General features: G+C 40.3%; 1 long non-coding RNA gene across 1 annotated transcript; it reads right to left on the minus strand.

The window, feature by feature from the left end:
* Positions 1-14,238: 14,238 nt before the first annotated feature.
* On the minus strand, positions 14,239-16,825 carry LOC142164851 (uncharacterized). Its single transcript, XR_012695926.1, has 2 exons — positions 15,976-16,825; positions 14,239-14,301 (listed from the first exon to the last, which is right to left on the minus strand). It is a non-coding gene; the product is annotated as an uncharacterized LOC142164851 (long non-coding RNA).
* Between the last annotated feature and the right edge of the window lie 783 nt (positions 16,826-17,608).

The raw sequence follows: 17,608 nt of genomic DNA on the forward strand, positions 1-17,608 counted from the left end.
TTTTCCATTTATCCCTTCACCATTTTGTATCTCAAAAATTTCTGGAGGTTATTTTGCCGAAGATGGATTTTCCTTTCTTCCCTTCCCATTTTGTGTTGTCCGACCACCTCGGAGCTTGGTCGATATTCGGTCGGAGTCCTCTGGGGATCGTCTTGGAACTTGGCCCACAATTTCCTCAACATGTTTTTTTTTCCGGCTCTTCCCCGTACTTTCCTTGCCATTTTAGGACAGTATTATTCGGCCTGACAACCAACGTCTTTTGTCTTATTGCCTTGTCTCTGGATTGCCCTTTTCACATTTTATGTTGTACCATTTTGGCAACTGGTAGTAAGCTCTAAAAGACCTTCCTTAAAACATAAATTTCTAGAAAAATTCTTTTAAACAAAGAAATGAAAAGATAGAAAAATGAGAAAATCTTTCTGAACAAATGATGGAAAAAAATGAACTTATCTGGGTGATATAACCGATTCCAATGATCATGTTGTGCATTCCGGATTAATCAACCCAGTCTATTTGTGTCGATCAAACTTTCTGATGTCTTCACTTGCTGGGGATAAATAGGTGCCCAATTCTTCGCAAAATGCGGATCTTTTCCGTCAATCTATCTTGTCGCCTTATAGTGACCTTCGCGGGGTTTTCACTAACAAGGCTCTCTCATTTCTCACAACTCCCGTCGCCTTATGGTGCCTGTGAAGGTTTTCACCGATAAGACTCTCTCATTTTTTATTTCTCAGCTTACGTCGCCTTATGGTGCCTGTGAAGGTTTTCGCCGATAAGACTCTCTTATCTTATTTTCTCAGCTTACGTCGCCTTATGGCGCCTGTGAAGGTTTTCGCCGATAAGACTCTCTTATCTTATTTTCTCAGTTTGGAATTGGAGTGTTGCCGATAAGATTTTTCTCTATTGGAAATTCTTATGGCTATCAATTTTTTCAACTCATGATCCTCATTCAGTCGAGGATCAGCGTTTTATTCTTGGTTTTCATTTGCCTGTCTTAACACCTCTCGGATACTGATCGGGAGGTCTTTTTTTTTTGGACATCAATATAGGTTTTAGAAGAAAAGGATATAAAATTCAAAATAACTTTGATGGGTAAAGTATTACAACTCTTGGAATCAAACTTTTTTTTTTCAAAATTTAGAAACATAATTTCTGCCCCAGTTTTCTTGCTTGAGGATTTTTCTTTTGATTTTTTTTCCTTTTTTTTTTGTTACCTTATGACCGAGCCGTGAGGCGCCTACGTATCCTTTTTGAGGAATCAGGTCGAACGTAGTTCACTGACTCCTTTGTTTTCTTGCGACCTTCAAAAAGTTTTTTTTTTCATATATGTTTTCATATTTTTTCATTAATGATTCCAGGAGAGGGGTATAAAAAGATAAGTATGGCTCAAAGGGGTAAAGCAAAGGTTAAAAGTGTTTGGATAGAAGAAAGAATTGCCTCCGTCATTTCATTATCCGATAAGCACTAAGTACAAACAAACAAATAAACAACAAAAGAAATTACACATAATATCTTTTGATTGCATCAGAATTGATAGCCATGTCGACACATCTTCCTTCAACATCTGTCAGACGTAAAGCGCCGTTGGATAATACTCTGGTCACAATATACGGCCCTTGCCAATTCGGGGCGAACTTGCCTTTTGCCTCAATCTGATGTGGGAGGATCCGTTTCAATACTTGTTGCCCTACTTCAAATTTCCTGGGGCGCACCTTCTTATTGTATGCTCTTGCCATTCTCTTCTGATATAACTGGCCATGACATACTGCTGCCAATCTTTTTTCATCCATTAAACTCAGCTGCTCTAGTCGGGCTTTGACCCATTCATCATCGTCAATCCCGGCCTCAGCGATAATTCGAAGGGAAGGAATTTCAACTTCTGCTGGTATTACTGCTTCAGTTCCGTATACCAACAAATAAGGAGTCGCACCTATTGAAGTACGAACAGTAGTGCGGTATCCTAACAACGCAAATGGTAGCTTTTCATGCCATTGTCTGGATCCTTCAATCATTTTCCTCAATATCTTCTTTATATTTTTGTTGGCTGCCTCAACTGCTCCATTCGCCTTGGGCTGATACGGGGTGGAATTACGGTGTGTAATCTTAAACTGTTCACATACTTCTCTCATCAAGTTGCTGTTAAGATTAGAACCATTGTCCGTGATTATTATTTTTGGGATCCCAAATCTACAAATGATATGGGAATGGACAAAATCCACCACTGCCTTCTTGGTTACAGACTTAAAAGTTTTGGCTTCAACCCACTTAGTGAAATAATCGATGGCTACCAGAATGAACCTGTGACCGTTCGAAGCTGCCGGCTCGATAGGCCCAATGACATCCATGCCCCATGCTACAAATGGCCATGGTGCGCACATTGTGTGCAATTCCGTTGGTGGAGAATGAATCAGATCTCCGTGTATCTGACACTGATGGCATTTTCGTACGAAACTGATACAATCATGCTCCATAGTGAGCCAATAATATCCCGCTCGCAGAATCTTCTTTGCCAACACATATCCGCTCATATGGGGCCCACAGGCTCCAGCATGTACCTCTGTCATCACTATCGTGGCTTGACCTGCATCAATACATCTCAGCAATCCCAGATCTGGGGTTCTTTTGTACAACATTCCTCCACTGAGGAAAAATCCATTTGCCAGTCGTCGAATGGCTCTCTTTTGATCTCCGGTTGCCTGCTCCGGGTATATCCCCATCCTGAGGTATTCCTTGATATCATAAAACCATGGCTCGCCATCCATTTCTTCTTCTATTATGTTGCAGTAGGCATGCTGATTACGAACCTGAATATACAATGGGTCAACATGGATTTTGTCTGGATGGTGCAACATCGATGCTAAAGTGGCCAAAGCATCGGCAACCTCATTGTGAACTCTCGGGATGTGTCTGAACTCCACTGATCGAAATCGCTTGCTCAGATCGTGCAAACATTGTCGATATGGTATAAGCTTCAAATTCCGTGTTTCCCATTCACCCTGGATCTGATGTACTAGGAGGTCCGAGTCTCCCAAGACCAAGACGTCCTGAACATCCATGTCTGCAGCCAATCGTAGGCCCAAAATACATGCCTCATATTCAGCCATGTTGTTGGTACAATAGAAACGCAGCTGAGCTGTAACAGGATAGTGATGTCCTGTTTCTGAAATAAGTACTGCTCCTACTCCAACTCCTTTTGCATTAGCAGCCCCGTCAAAGAAAAGCTTCCACCCTGGTTCCTCATTCAGTTCTAACTCCTCTATATGTATCACTTCTTCATCTGGAAAATACGTCCTCAAAGGCTCGTATTCTTTATCAATAGGATTCTCAGCCAAGTGATCGGCCAATGCTTGGGCTTTCATGGCCGTCCTCGTCACATAGACAATGTCGAACTCTGTGAGTAATATCTGCCATTTTGCCAATCTTCCTGTGGGCATAGGCTTCTGGAAAATATACTTTAATGGATCCAGACGTGAAATAAGGTAAGTAGTATGTGACGACAGATAATGCTTAAACTTCTGTGCTACCCAAGTTAGAGCACAACATGTCTTCTCAAGTTGAGTGTACTTATTCTCATAGACTGCAAACTTCTTGCTGAGATAATAGATGGCTTGCTCTTTTCTTCCTGTGATGTCGTGTTGACCCAACACGCAACCAAACGAATGATCCAGGACCGTTAAATAAAGGATTAATGGCCTCCCCGACTCAGGTGGAACCAATACAGGTGGATTGGATAAATAACCTTTGATCTGGTCAAATGCCTCCTGACATTCTGCCGTCCATTCTATCGCGACATCTTTCCTCAGCAATCGAAAGATGGGTTCACAAGTTGTTGTGAGCTGAGCGATGAATCTGCTGATATAGTTCAACCTTCCCAACAGACTCATTACTTCTGTTTTGTTCCTCGGTGGCGGAAATTCCTGGATGGATTTGATCTTTGACGGATCCAACTCAATGCCTCGCCGACTGACGATAAATCCTAACAGCTTTCCAGATGGAACACCAAATGCACATTTGGCTGGGTTGAGCTTAATGTCGTACCTTCGAAGTCTTTGGAAAAACTTCCTAAGGTCTGCTACGTGGTCTTCCTGACGCTTGGATTTGATGATCACATCATCTACGTACATTTCGATCTCTTTGTGTATCATATCATGGAACACAGTAGTCATTGCTCTCATGTACGTTGCCCCAGCATTCTTCAAACCGAATGGCATTACCCGATAACAATAAGTCCCCCATGGCGTAATGAAAGCTGTTTTCTCTGCATCTTCTTCATCCATCAAAATCTGATGATACCCAGCGTAGCAATCCACAAAGGAGCCGATTTCTCGCCCGACGCAATTGTCGATCAAGATATGGATATTGGGAAATGGAAAGTTATCCTTTGGGCTTGCCCTGTTCAGATTACGGTAGTCGACGCATACCCTGATCTTCCCATCTTTCTTTGGTACTGGCACCACATTAGCCAACCAATCAGGATATCGAGAGACCCGAATAACCTTTGCTTGCAGCTGCTTGGTTACTTCTTCTTTAATCTTCACACTCATATCTGTCTTGAACTTCCTCAGTTTCTGCTTGACGGGAAGGCATGCCGGGTCAATGGGCAATTTGTGAACCACTAGCTTGGTGCTTAAACCCGGCATGTCATCATACGACCATGCAAAAACATCTTTAAACTCAATGAGTGCTTTGATTAATTCTTCCCTGATGCCAGGCTCAATGTGGATGCTGATTTTGGTTTCTCGGACATTATCCGCATCCCCTAGATTTACAGCCTCGGTGTCATTCAGATTAGGCTTGGGTTTCTCTTCAAATTGGCATAGTTCTCGGTTTATTTCTTCGAAGGCTTTATCCTCATCATATTCAGACTCATCGCCATAATCGATCTCTTGTATCATTAAATCAGAGTCAGATTGATTTATTAGACTAGGTCGAAGATCCGTCGTGCATGCCATGTCATTAGAACCAGTAAAAAGAGAACTGTTTAGAAAGATAAAAGAATAAAACAAAATTAAAATGAGACAAGAAAAGAATTTTATTAAAATGCGGGGTAACAGGGTTCACACTTTTACAAGACAAAATAAGATTTGGATTACACCCTGAATAATCCGAAAAATAAGAAAGCAAAAATCAAAGCCTACTACCAGGACTCTCCCCGAGTAGGAAGAGGAGTAACCGTCCAATTGTTGGTTTTGGCCTCAGGCCCCATAAACTGTATGTCTGTTCCGCTGGAACCCTCTCCGACTTCTACCATATTGACATCAGTGAACAATCTTTCGAAGCTCTGATTCAGATCCCCGTCAATCCCAATCAATGGCCCGAGAACTTTCGGGACCGGTGACCCCTTGGCGCTTGCTCTAACAAAAGATCTTGAGAGACGTGGCACAGGTTTGGGAAGAAACCAAACTTTCTTCTTCATTTTCCGCGCTCGCTTTACATCTGCCGCAGTCGGTTTGAACCCCAACCCAAAGGTCTCCAAATTCTTGGGCAAGGAAACAGGTTGAACAATTCCCTGAAGTTCAGCTCCCAAGCCTTTTCCTGGCATAAACCCATTACCCAGCATTTCTGAAACCATCATAACCGTTGCGGAAACTATCCTAGGATGCTGAATGATTTCACCCTCGGGGATCTTGTTTGCCGACACTGCATCAAAAATCTGGTAGACCCAGGGACCTTTGTCATCATTGGTCTCTATGAAGGGTACAATGGCGCCTCCTACGGTGCACGCAGTGTCCTCGCCGTGCAACACGACCTCTTGTCTATCCCACTCGAACTTGACCATCTGATGCAAGGTGGATGGCACTGCTTTGGCTGCATGGATCCACGGTCGTCCCAACAGAAGGTTATAAGATACCGTAGCATCTAATACCTGGAATTCCATGGTAAACTGGACTGGACCGATGGTCAACTCAAGTACAATATCCCCCACGGTGGCTGTTCCATTCCGTCAAATCCTCGGACGCAAATGCTATTCTTGTGGATTCTTCCGTGGTCGATCTTCAACTGGTTCAGGGTGGATAATGGACAAATATTGGCACTTGAGCCGTTATCCACCAATGCCCGAGTAACTGCCGAATCTTCACATTTGACAGTTAGGTAGAGAGCTTTATTATGCTCCGTGCCCTCCACTGGCAGATCATCATCTGAAAATGTTACCCTGTTCACCTCGAAAATTTTGTTGGCAATCGTTTCCAGGTGATTTACAGAAATCTCATTGGGCACATGAGCTTCATTCAGTATCTTCATCAGGGCCCGACGATGTTCATCCGAATGGATTAGTAATGATAGAAGTGAGATCTGGGCCGGTGTTTTCTTCAACTGTTCGACCACGGAGTAATCCTGCACTTTCATCTTCTTTAAGAAATCCTCAGCTTCTTCTTCTGACACAGGTTTCTTTGTTGCAGCTGGATTGGGTCTTCTCAACTCCGCCGGAGCAAAACACCGTCCTGATCGAGTCAGTCCCTATGCCTTACAACTATTCTCCTCCACTTGTTGTCCCTTGTACATCACCACTGCCTTCTCGTACTTCCAAGGCACGGCCTTGCTATCAATCACTGGTGTTTGGACTACTGGTTTTATGATGACCGGTTCCCTGCAGACCCCCTTCACAACAACCACGGGTGCAGATGATGCTCCCGTTATTACCAACTTGGCTGGTTCTGGTTTCCTTGTAGCGGCAGATGGATTCTTCCCCAATATCACCACTGGCTTGACATCTTCCCCCTTCAACTGTACCCCTGCTTCCTCATCGATCGATTTTTCTTTCGGAGTGGCACGGATCATCATCACTGTCTGTGAGGGTTTCTTCGGCTCCCCTCATTCGTGCACAAGCTCGATCATGTGGGCTTCAGGGTGCTTTGGCAATGGGTTCTGGTTAATGTTGGGTGCCTCCGGTGCCTGTACCTCGATCTTGTTGGTATCAATAAGATCTTGTATTGCATGTTTCAGCCTCCAACGTTTCTCGGTATCATGTCCGGGAGCTCCCGAACAATATTCACATCTTACCGAGTGATCCATATTTTGGGGTAAGGGATTTGGTAATCTAGGCTCAACAGGATTTAATAAACCCAACTGCCTCAATTTGTGGAACAAGGCAATATAAGTTTCCCCCAACTCAGTAAAAGTTCTTTGCCTCTGCAATCTTTCATTTCTGGAGGCCGGATTTCCCCTGAAACCCATCCCTGGAGGGTTCCTGTAGGCTCTTGGTGGTGGATAGGTGTTTTGTGGTGGTGGGTATGTGTTATGTGGAGGTGGGTATGTATTGTGGGGAACCGGCGCGCGCCATTGTGGGCGAACCAGAGGTTGGGTGTATGTTTGGGCTTGATGGACGGTGAAATGTTGTTCTTGTGGTTGGTAGTAGGGTTGTGGAGGGTAATTTGGAATGTGTGGGTAGTTTAGACGATGGGGTCTGGGTTGGTAATGAGGGGAAGGACCTCTAGATCTGGACCAATTGTCGGCCTCTAATGTCGTGACCTCCTCTCTCCTTTTCTTCCCGAGCGCACCTCCCGTGCCGCTCTGAATGGCCTGAGTTGTTGCCTTAATTGCCGAATAACTCAGGATCTTATTGGACTTAAGTCCCTCTTCTATCATACCTCCCATTTTCACCACTTCATTAAATGATTTGCCAACTGACGTCACCAAGTGACCAAAGTAAGTTGGCTCGAGAGTTTGTAAGAAGTAATCCACCATTTCTCCTTCTCTCATTGGGGGATCAACTCTGGCTGCCTGTTCTCTCCATCGGAACCCAAATTCCCGGAAGCTCTCTCCGGGTTTCTTCTCGAGCTTTAGCAATGTGAGACGATCTGGGACTATCTCAAGGTTGTATTGGAAATGTCCTGCGAAAGCCTGTGCCAAGTCATCCCAGGTGTACCACCTGCTCGGATCTTGTCTTGTATACCACTCTAATGCCGACCCGCTCAAACTCTGGCCAAAGTAAGCTATCAATAGCTCATCTTTGCCCCCTGCTCCCCTCATTTTGCTACAAAAACCCCGTAGATGTGCCATTGGATCGCCATGCCCTTCGTATAAATCGAACTTGGGCATCTTGAACCCTGCTGGTAATTGAACGTCAGGGAAAGGGCATAGATCCTTGTAAGCCACGCTGACCTAGTTACCTAACCCGTGTATGTTCCTGAAGGATTGCTCCAGGCTTTTAAATTTCCGCATCACCTCGTCCTGCTCTAGGCTCTTAGCCGGCTTTTCAATCTCCGTCGGGACCTCAAAGTGGGGATTATAGGTATGTGGCTCGGGTGCTTTGAATGTGAGTTCAGGGGGGTAATATTGTGTATCGTGAGCCTGAAATAGTGGCTCACTAGATGATCTGTGCAATGGGGCTGGGGGAGGTGCCACAAAGACGGGAACATTTGGTGGAGGAGGGTTTTGAGTGGGTGGTGGAGCTTGGGAATCATAAGCCTCTCTTCCCTGATAATAGTGATGGCTTGGGAAACTTGTTGAAGGACCGGGAGAGGGGTATTCCGGCGTGTGTACTGGTTGGAGGGTAGGAGTAACGGGTAGTTCTTGCCCCTTCTGGGCTCTAGCTAAGGCTATCTGCATTTCATTCATTTCTAGCCTCATTTTTTCCATTTTCTCCAGGGCTTCCTTCAGCATCTGATTGGCCGTTTTTTCTGACTCAACGCTGTTGTCTGACCCAGTCATGCTTTCTGGTATAGGACCTTTTGATCTTGTTTGATAATGGTACGGTGCCAGTACGCTCTAACAACTAACTGATATTGATTGGAAAAACAACAAACTTGTCAGTGTTAGAGTCTTAACAGATATTGTAATTGCACGTTAGGGGGATGCAATGCTCCTAGGCAGTTAATCATTTCTAACATGCTTTTGCTCTGACCGCATGCATCATCCCGACTTATTTTTGCTCTGACAAATATATATTCTTCTTTTTTTAATATATATTCTTCTTTTTTTTTTCTTTTTTTTTTATAATTACGGTCGAATCCTATAGAGATTGCCTACGTATCGTGACCCCGCACGAATCAGACCAAGCGTAGTTCGTGCCATAAGACCAAATTTTTTTTTATTACTCAAAATAATGCTATTACAAGCCATCACAAAAAAAAATACAGACTTCATATATATATATATATATATATATATATATATTTTTTTTTTTTTTTTGAGAATGTTTGAAAAAAAACATATGGGTAGACAACAGACTCGAAAAACAAACAAGTGCAAGATTGAACTAGGGATACATTAAAGCTTTGAATTTTGGTGCCCGCGAGGCATCATTCGGCCTTTCCGCGGGCTTGGGGGCCAGGCTTCTTTGCAAGCTTTTTAGTTCCTCCATGATCTGATGGACATAACCCATGACTGAGGCAAAAAGGATATCACGAGGCATCTCTTCACATGTTAGGCACTTCGTGGTGATATAGCGCCCTATCTCATTGATCCTACCCCTGATTCTATCCCTCTCTATGCACAACTGTTCTATCCGTTGATTCTTTAGTCCCAATATTCGAGTATTGTCAATGAGCTGCTCTTGGAACCTCTCCATTTGTTCTTCCATCCGGGCTATCGACTCATAGCAGCGTTCTCTATCTGTTCTAGCATCCTGGGCTTGTTTGAGGACCCGATTATTGAGAATGGAGTTTATCTCTCTCAATGTCGCAACACTCATTTCGTAGTCCCTTTTTACTTGCCATAGGTGCTCTCTCCGTGATGTTGTAACTGTGGCCCACCTGACCCGCATTCTTGTTATACAAGCCTTGGATTTCTCCAAGTCTTCTCGGCTTTTGCTGACTTGATTTCTCAATTCCGCTATCAACCTTTCATCAGAGCGACGTTTCTGTCGGTCGCTATCACTCTTACCGACTTGGCGAATTCGGGTTTTCAGTGCCTTGTTTTCTTTGGCTAATTTGTTCTTTTCACCCTGCTCTGAGGCTACTTGAACGTTGTTTTCAAACATAAGCCTTTCAATTTGTCGCTTCAGCTTCCCGATTTCAACCCGGTAGCCTTCCTCTCTCACTAACCAACCCCACTGTTCCTGCGAATCATCCTAAATTGTTGGACGTGAGCTCTTTTAGCAGTCCTCTGATGAATCTGGAACCTTTTCCCGAACCAAACATCGTATTTTGTGTCTACCTCACCCTTAGCCAGCTCTCGAACCATAGTCTTGGGTTCAAGGAATCTACATTCGTGCCACAACTTTCTAATTTTTCCTTCGGGGAACACGACTCCTGGACTCAACTCAATGGCGTGCTTGCTTAGATCCTCATCAGTGGGAATTACTTGAAATCTTCCTAATTGGCGCAGTACCCGATGAGGAGCATATGGCTGGATGCTACGAAGTCCCATCAAAAGAACATGACATTCCTCGGCCGCCATGTATATTACCTCAGTATCATTCAACCACCCAAATGCCCATTCAACTTGGTCGGATGTTGTTGACCTCAATTGTGCAAGCCATGCTTCGACGCCTTCGGGAAATATGACGCCTGTCATTCGTTTCTCAAAGCCGCTAATGCAGTTTCTCTCAGTCAACCCGTGGTTCATGTATCCCACTCGGTGATGGAGGTGTTCTTGCATCCACAGCTGGAGTAACAGATTGCATCCCTGAAAGAACTTGCCTCCTTCTCGGCATATAGTTAAAGCTCGGTAGATTTCGGACAAAATCAAAGGAACCATAGTACTGTCGGTTCTTTTGATTGCAACATCGGCCATCCCTACAAGGCCTATCTCTATTTTTTTATCTTTGCGGGGACAGACCACAACTCCCAGAAATGCTGTGATAAATGCCAAAGTACGTCTTGCTTCCCACTTGATTCTGTTCCCAGTGTGAATTAATCCGAGGTTTGGTTCTTCCAAACCCTGAGGAATTCCGTACCGTTGATACAAGAATTGGAGAGTACAACATCCCTTCGACAAATCATCATTCTGCATCTTCCGACTAATGCTTAGCAAATCCAAGAACGCGTGCGGAGATACTGGTCTTGGTGAAAGTAAATACTGCCCTCTTAGTTTCCCATTCAACCCCGCATATCCGGCGACTTCCTCTAGTGTAGGTGAAAGTTCAAAGTCAGCAAAACGGAACACGTTGCGGGTTGGGTCCCAGAACGGTATTAGAGCCTCGATGATATCTGTCCTTGGCTTGATATTCAACAGATCGACAAAACCTCCCAAAACTCTTTCCACTATCTTTATACTATCTTTTCCCATATCATTCCACCACATATGGAGTTGCAAAGGGACCTCGCTACAGACTGAGAATGGTTCATTTTGACTTGTGCTCATCCTGCACATTTATTATAGTGATTAAAGAAGGAAAAACTTTTATTTGACTTAAAAACTATCTATATTCTAAAGAAATATTTTTTGGATTTTAATTTTTTTTTTTGAAAAAACTTTTAAGGAGAAAGGAAATATTTTTGAACTATTATTCTGAATTTATGAAAGAAATACTACAGAAAAAAATATTTTTGAATTTTCTTTTGAATATCTTTTAAACAAATAATTGGGATTTTGAGATTAAAAGGAAATATTATTATTATTTTTTTTTAAAAAAATTGAGGTCTAAAAGAAAAACTTTCTAAAGAAGTGAGTAATGTTAAATATTTTTGGATTTTTTTTTTGAATACGGTGAGCCGAAACCAAAGAGGTTTGCCTCTGATCTCACATCCGGTGAGAATCAGACCCGCGTAGTTCAGGCTATAAACTAACTATTTTTTGAAAACAAACAAATTTTTTCCTTTTTCTTTTATAACAAAAAAAACTATTTTCCTTTTTTCATTTTTTTTTTGAAAATAAAGCAAATTAAAATAAAAGACTTATTCCTACACACTTTCTGCTTTCTAGGCAAACAAACAATTCTAAAAGTAAAAATATATATGTTTTTTTCAAAATTTCGGCAGCATTTCGACAGTACTTGGACACTGATTTTTCTAAATTAATCATCTAACTCTCCACTTGCTATTTTTATTTTATTTTATTTTAAATTATTATTATTATTATTATTATTATTTTACACTCTCGAGACTCAGAAGTCGGTCAACATGCAAGACCGAGCAAATAAATGCACATAAAACAAATAAGATGCATCAGGATGGTCTTTGTTTCAGGTTGCTAGCCCTAGACGGACTCAACCCCTGTGTTGAGTCCCCTAAGTCAAAATGCACATGATGCAAATAAGCGTTCCTATTAGGGATCCGGCATGAAGCTGAGTTATTCTAGGTTCAGAACTTGGGTGTTTGTTCTAGACCTGGCTTACCCGAGCGGACAGCTCGAGCCGAGGGGGAGGCAGCGTACCGGGAATACAGAAGTTTCATCGGCTTTGCAACTTATCCAACCTCATTCTAAATTGGGAATTTAGACACTATACAGAAAAGAAGTCACACGAAGTGCACCCTTCTTCATGATTTAGAAGACTCAGAGAGGAGATGGGTTTCGGCACAGCTTATATACAGTTCACATAAGATCAAAGCGGTAAAAGCAGTTAATTAACACATTAAGCACAGATCATGTAACAAAATCAAACGAAGCCAAATACAACAATTATTCCAAGCTCGAATTCTGAACCCTGAACCAGAGATTCTGGGTTCGTTCCCCAGCGGAGTCGCCAGAGATGTCACACCTCCTTTTTCCGACCCCGCCAGAGCTGGCAACGCTAAAGTCACAGTCTTGGCATGACAGTCCAAGATAGCGTGGTAAGGTGATAATCAATCAATCCCCAATATGACATCAGAATCAACCATGTCCAGAAGGAGCAAATCTACACGAGTCTCAAGACCCCCAACCATAACTATACATGAACGATGGACACGATCTACCATAATAGAATCACCCACTGGTGTAGACACATAAACAGGAGCACTCAAAGAATCACTAGGTGTCACACCTCCTTTTTCCGACCCCGCGAAGGGCGTAGAGAGTTTTTTCCAATTAAAGGACAATCGAAACAGGATTTATTTATTTATTTCAGAGTCGCCACTTGGGAGATTTAGGGTGTCCCAAGTCACCAATTTTAATCCCGAATCGAGGAAAAGAATGACTCCATATTACATTCTGCGTATCAGAAATCCGGATAAGGAATTCTGTTAACCCGGGAGAAGGTGTTAGGCATTCCCGAGTTCCGTGGTTCTAGCACGGTCGCTCAATTGTCATATTTGGCTTATTTATCTGATTTTAATACAATTATGAACCGATGTGCCAAATTTAACTTTTTACCACTTTATTATTATTATTATTATTTTTTTAAAAACAATTGTGAACATCGTTTAAAACATGTCTTTGGATTACGTCACATGAAATGCACCCGCAATCCGGAACACATTTTTATTCAATGTTTTAGGATTTAGATTTGGGTCGCATGAAATGCGCATCCGAGTTTAAGAAGGTAAAATTAATTAAATCGCGCCTAAAGAGTCTAGCGCGTCATTATCTTTGGGGAAGGAAGTGAAATTCACTAAACAATCCATCCCAAATTCTAAGTAATTTTTTTTAAATAATTAAATAAATAAATGAGATTGGAGAATCCTGTAAATTTTTGTATTATTTACATCTATTTATTTTTAGCGAAATCCTTCCTTATTTTAAGAATATCCTTTAATGACTACCTCTTTATTATTACTAAGTTTGTCTATAAATATAAAATCAATATCTACATTCTTGAAAATAACATATTAAATAGAAGAGAAAAACAAATATTAACAGAAAGTAATAAAAATTATAATCATAAATACAACATGGAATAGTCAACAAATAAAAAAATAAAAAAAAACTAATTATCCCATAGTTGGATTAAAATTCAAATTGTTAGTAAGACTTAAGCTTATTGAAACTAATTATTTACAAATACTGAAAATTGAAAGAAAAAAAACTTGATTACTAAACCATATTTCTAAAAAATAAATAATTTAACCTTAACTAACTTTGTTTTAATTCACATCATATCCTAATACTTGATTCACAAACTAATTCATGTTTTAACTGAAATTAACTACATGATTCCGATTAACTTATCGTTGACGAAAAACCTTATGAATAAGGAACTTAGTCAATTTTTGCCAAACTGATTCAATAACGCCATTTTTTACGTTATTTCTTCTATTTTTTATTATTAAACAGTTTTAACTAATAATCAGGCTTAAATATATTTCCTAATAATCTGGTTAAGGTGTTATTTAATATGTCGCTATAATATGCCTAGTTATGCCAAATGACAGTGATTTACTGAATAATAATACATGAATAACCTAAATACAATACAAAAAAAAAAATTAAACTAAATTAAAAATTTAACACTCCATTCTTCATTTCAGCTTACAAAATGCCAAAATTACAGTTGTGCACCTGATATTGTCAATATAAGAAGAAGAAAGTCAGCAACGTAATACGTAACACAGCAACAGCAGCAATAACCAGCAATAACCAGTCAACGAAAATCCCAGTGACAGATTTGAAAAATTCAAAATAAAATCCAGGAATGCCGAAAATAACGTACAGAAACCAAGGGAAATTTTCAGATTTTTGAAAGGCTAGTTAATCTTCAACCCTTAATTTCTACACCTATATACCAGAATATTTATCAGGTGTGTACTACTTTCTCTTCTAATTTTCAACTTCTTTTTTATTTTTTATTTTTCTTTGTAGGTTTTTTTTCTTTTCTTGAGAGTTTCAATGTTTTTTTCGGAATAAATGTTCATCTCTTTTTTTTCTAATCCCTCTTTTTTTCTCTCCCCCCCTCTATCTGATTTTTAAGACCTCTATATATAATCCCCACCCTTTAATCAATTAAAATCAATCCCTTTCTCTACCAAACCCATTATCTTCCCACTCATCCCCATTACATTAAATAAATATATCACACCACCCCATTATATTTTGTCCCCCATGCCTAACATAAAATAATGCAAGATTCCCCCCACTAAATTTTGTCTTGTCCCCCCTTTATATTAAATAACCATATCACAACCCACCCCATTTCATTTTGTCCCCCATGCTTCATATAAACAATTACAAAATGTACAATCCCTAAACTACCCCTCCGACCCTATTGCAAATTAATATTTTACCCCCGAAAGTACTATAAATTACCAAACTACCCATCAGCTATAACACATCAATTAATCAAACTTAACCAAAATATAGGCAATATGATTAATTTCTAACAATGTTCAAACAACAAATTTCATGAACATGATTTCTTCAACATTTCAATAACAAATCACATGAACATGATTTCAACCACAAATCATATGAACACAAATTGAACAACCAAGAACAACTAAAATTTGATTGAACAATATTTTTAGCAACAACAAACCTATTTTCGGATTTAAACAACAACAACAATCAAACAAGTATATTTAGATTTCTAAATTCAATCATATTGAACTTAAAATCCACTCTAACAACATTACAACAAACAATTCTTATATTAAACTTTAAACAAGATTATGAGACCAATTCAAGAAATAATCACAAATGGTAAACAAGAAATCAAACTATAAACATTTCGGATTCAAAAATCAAACAAACATAATATGAACATGAATTAAATCTAAAAATAAAAACGACGGATTCAAATGACTAAAACCAACATACTTCCCTTATTACAACTAAATTCTTTTAGGTAAATGACAAAACAAAAACTAAGAAGAAACAATTATGAATTTAAACTTGAACTTAACAATATTAACAATTTCCGGAAAATACATCAAATACATGAAACAAATTGAAGAAACAATTAATTAAATTTCAATTTGAATCTAACAAATATTAAACTAACAAATATTCACTTAAACAACAACAAATATTCACTTAAACAACAATACGAACACGAAATAAACATGAAAAACAATTAATTAATCTTTCATTTGGAATCTGAAAAATTAATTTAACAAACAACACATGAACATGAACTAAAAATTAATTCAAACGATAAACAAAACAAACATTTACCGATTTTAGATTTGAAAATATCAAAACCAAATACGGACAAAATAAAACGCAAAAACTACTAACCGGAGATGAACAACGACGAATTGGACTGTTTCGACAAACCTCGAATGGGCATAAGTCTGTTCGGACTCAACGACGAACTCACCTTCCTTGTAAACTTGACGAACTCAAAACTACGCTCGACGACCTCGACTAGAACTCGACCAAACGACGGCAGAAGTGATGAACGGAAGCAGTTAATTTGTTTGCGAGAAAACTGAATGCAGAAGAAGCAACGATGGAGACTGGCCATGGTTGTTCGATGAGGCAGCAGCTGGACGGCGAGGTTGACACAGAAGTAGCAGCAGCCGGAAGTGAAGAAGAAGGTGGAACGGGAAGTAGCACCGCGACAGCAGCTCGGAGGAAGGAGGAGAAGTAGCGGCGACATGTTTGGTTACGTCAAGAAGATGGCGCGGGCAGCAGCAGACGAGGCAGCTAGGGTCATCCATGGTCGGAGAAGGAAAAGCTTGAACAACTGGTCTTTTGGACGTGCGGTTGAGGGCTGCCATGGACGTCGAGCTCAAACTCGAGCTTGACGTCGAACGACGAAGATGAAGTCGCGATGGATGGTGAAGCAGAAGGAGCAACAGTGGCGACGAGCTGTTCGTTAGCTTTTGTTTGGATCACCAACGCAGCTGGGTGGTTGAAGAAGACGATGCAAGGGCAGCCATGGTCGATCAAGCTTTGAGCTTGACAAAAGAGATGAAGCTATGGTAGCGACGGTGTTATGGTGGGTCGTTGGAGATCGAGGGACTTGTGTCGTTTGGTCGAGGAAGAAGAAGGCGAAAGCAATTGGTTGAGGGTAGCAATTGATGGAGTTTGGAGCTTTTGGGAAGATGAAGAATAGAAGAAGAAGGAAGATAGGGGGGGCGGGTCTTTTTCTTATTTTTTAGGGTTTTTTCTTCTTTTTTCTTTTGTTTTGTGTTGTAAAAGGTAAGACAAAGGGGTTTGGGTCTTTTGGGTTATGGACTGGGTCGACCCAGTTCGAATTGGACTGGGTCGTAGGGAAGATTGGGCCATTTTTTGGGCCTGTGGCTTGAAATTGAAGAAGAGGCCTAATTCCGACTTTCTTTATATTTTCGCTTTCTTTTCTTCTTTTATTTTTCTAAAACTAAATTATAAAAATACTTAAACTATTATTGAGAACTAAATTAAGTTATAAAAACGCAAATTAACTCCCAATAACAATTAACGCACAATTAAGTATTAATTAAGCATAAAATTGTATATTTGGACATTAAATGCTAAAAATGCAAACGATGCCTATTTTTTGTAATTTTTAATTTTTGTAAAACAAATTTAATTACTAACAATTGTAGAATTAAATCCTATATGCAAAATGTAAATTGCCAAGGAATGGATTATGAAAGGTTTACAGAGCATGCGCCCACTTTTGCTCGTCATCTAGCAATGGAGTTGGAAAGGATGTATCGTACGCTGGGAGGCCATCCAGGTCAAGCCCCACATTGAGCAGATAATCCAATATTTGACAACAAAAGTGGAAAGTGGGGCATGTTGTGAGATGTTAAGAATTGTATCTTTTATTTTTTAAGTGTGTGTGTTTCAAGCCATTTTCTTAAAGTTTTCAAATGTAATTCCATCTTTGTAAAAGTGATTAAAAATCAACAAATAATATATAAGCCATGTACCGGGCTCC

This window comes from Nicotiana tabacum, chromosome 10, assembly GCF_000715075.1.
Source record: "Nicotiana tabacum cultivar K326 chromosome 10, ASM71507v2, whole genome shotgun sequence".
NCBI classification, from domain to species: domain Eukaryota; kingdom Viridiplantae; phylum Streptophyta; class Magnoliopsida; order Solanales; family Solanaceae; genus Nicotiana; species Nicotiana tabacum.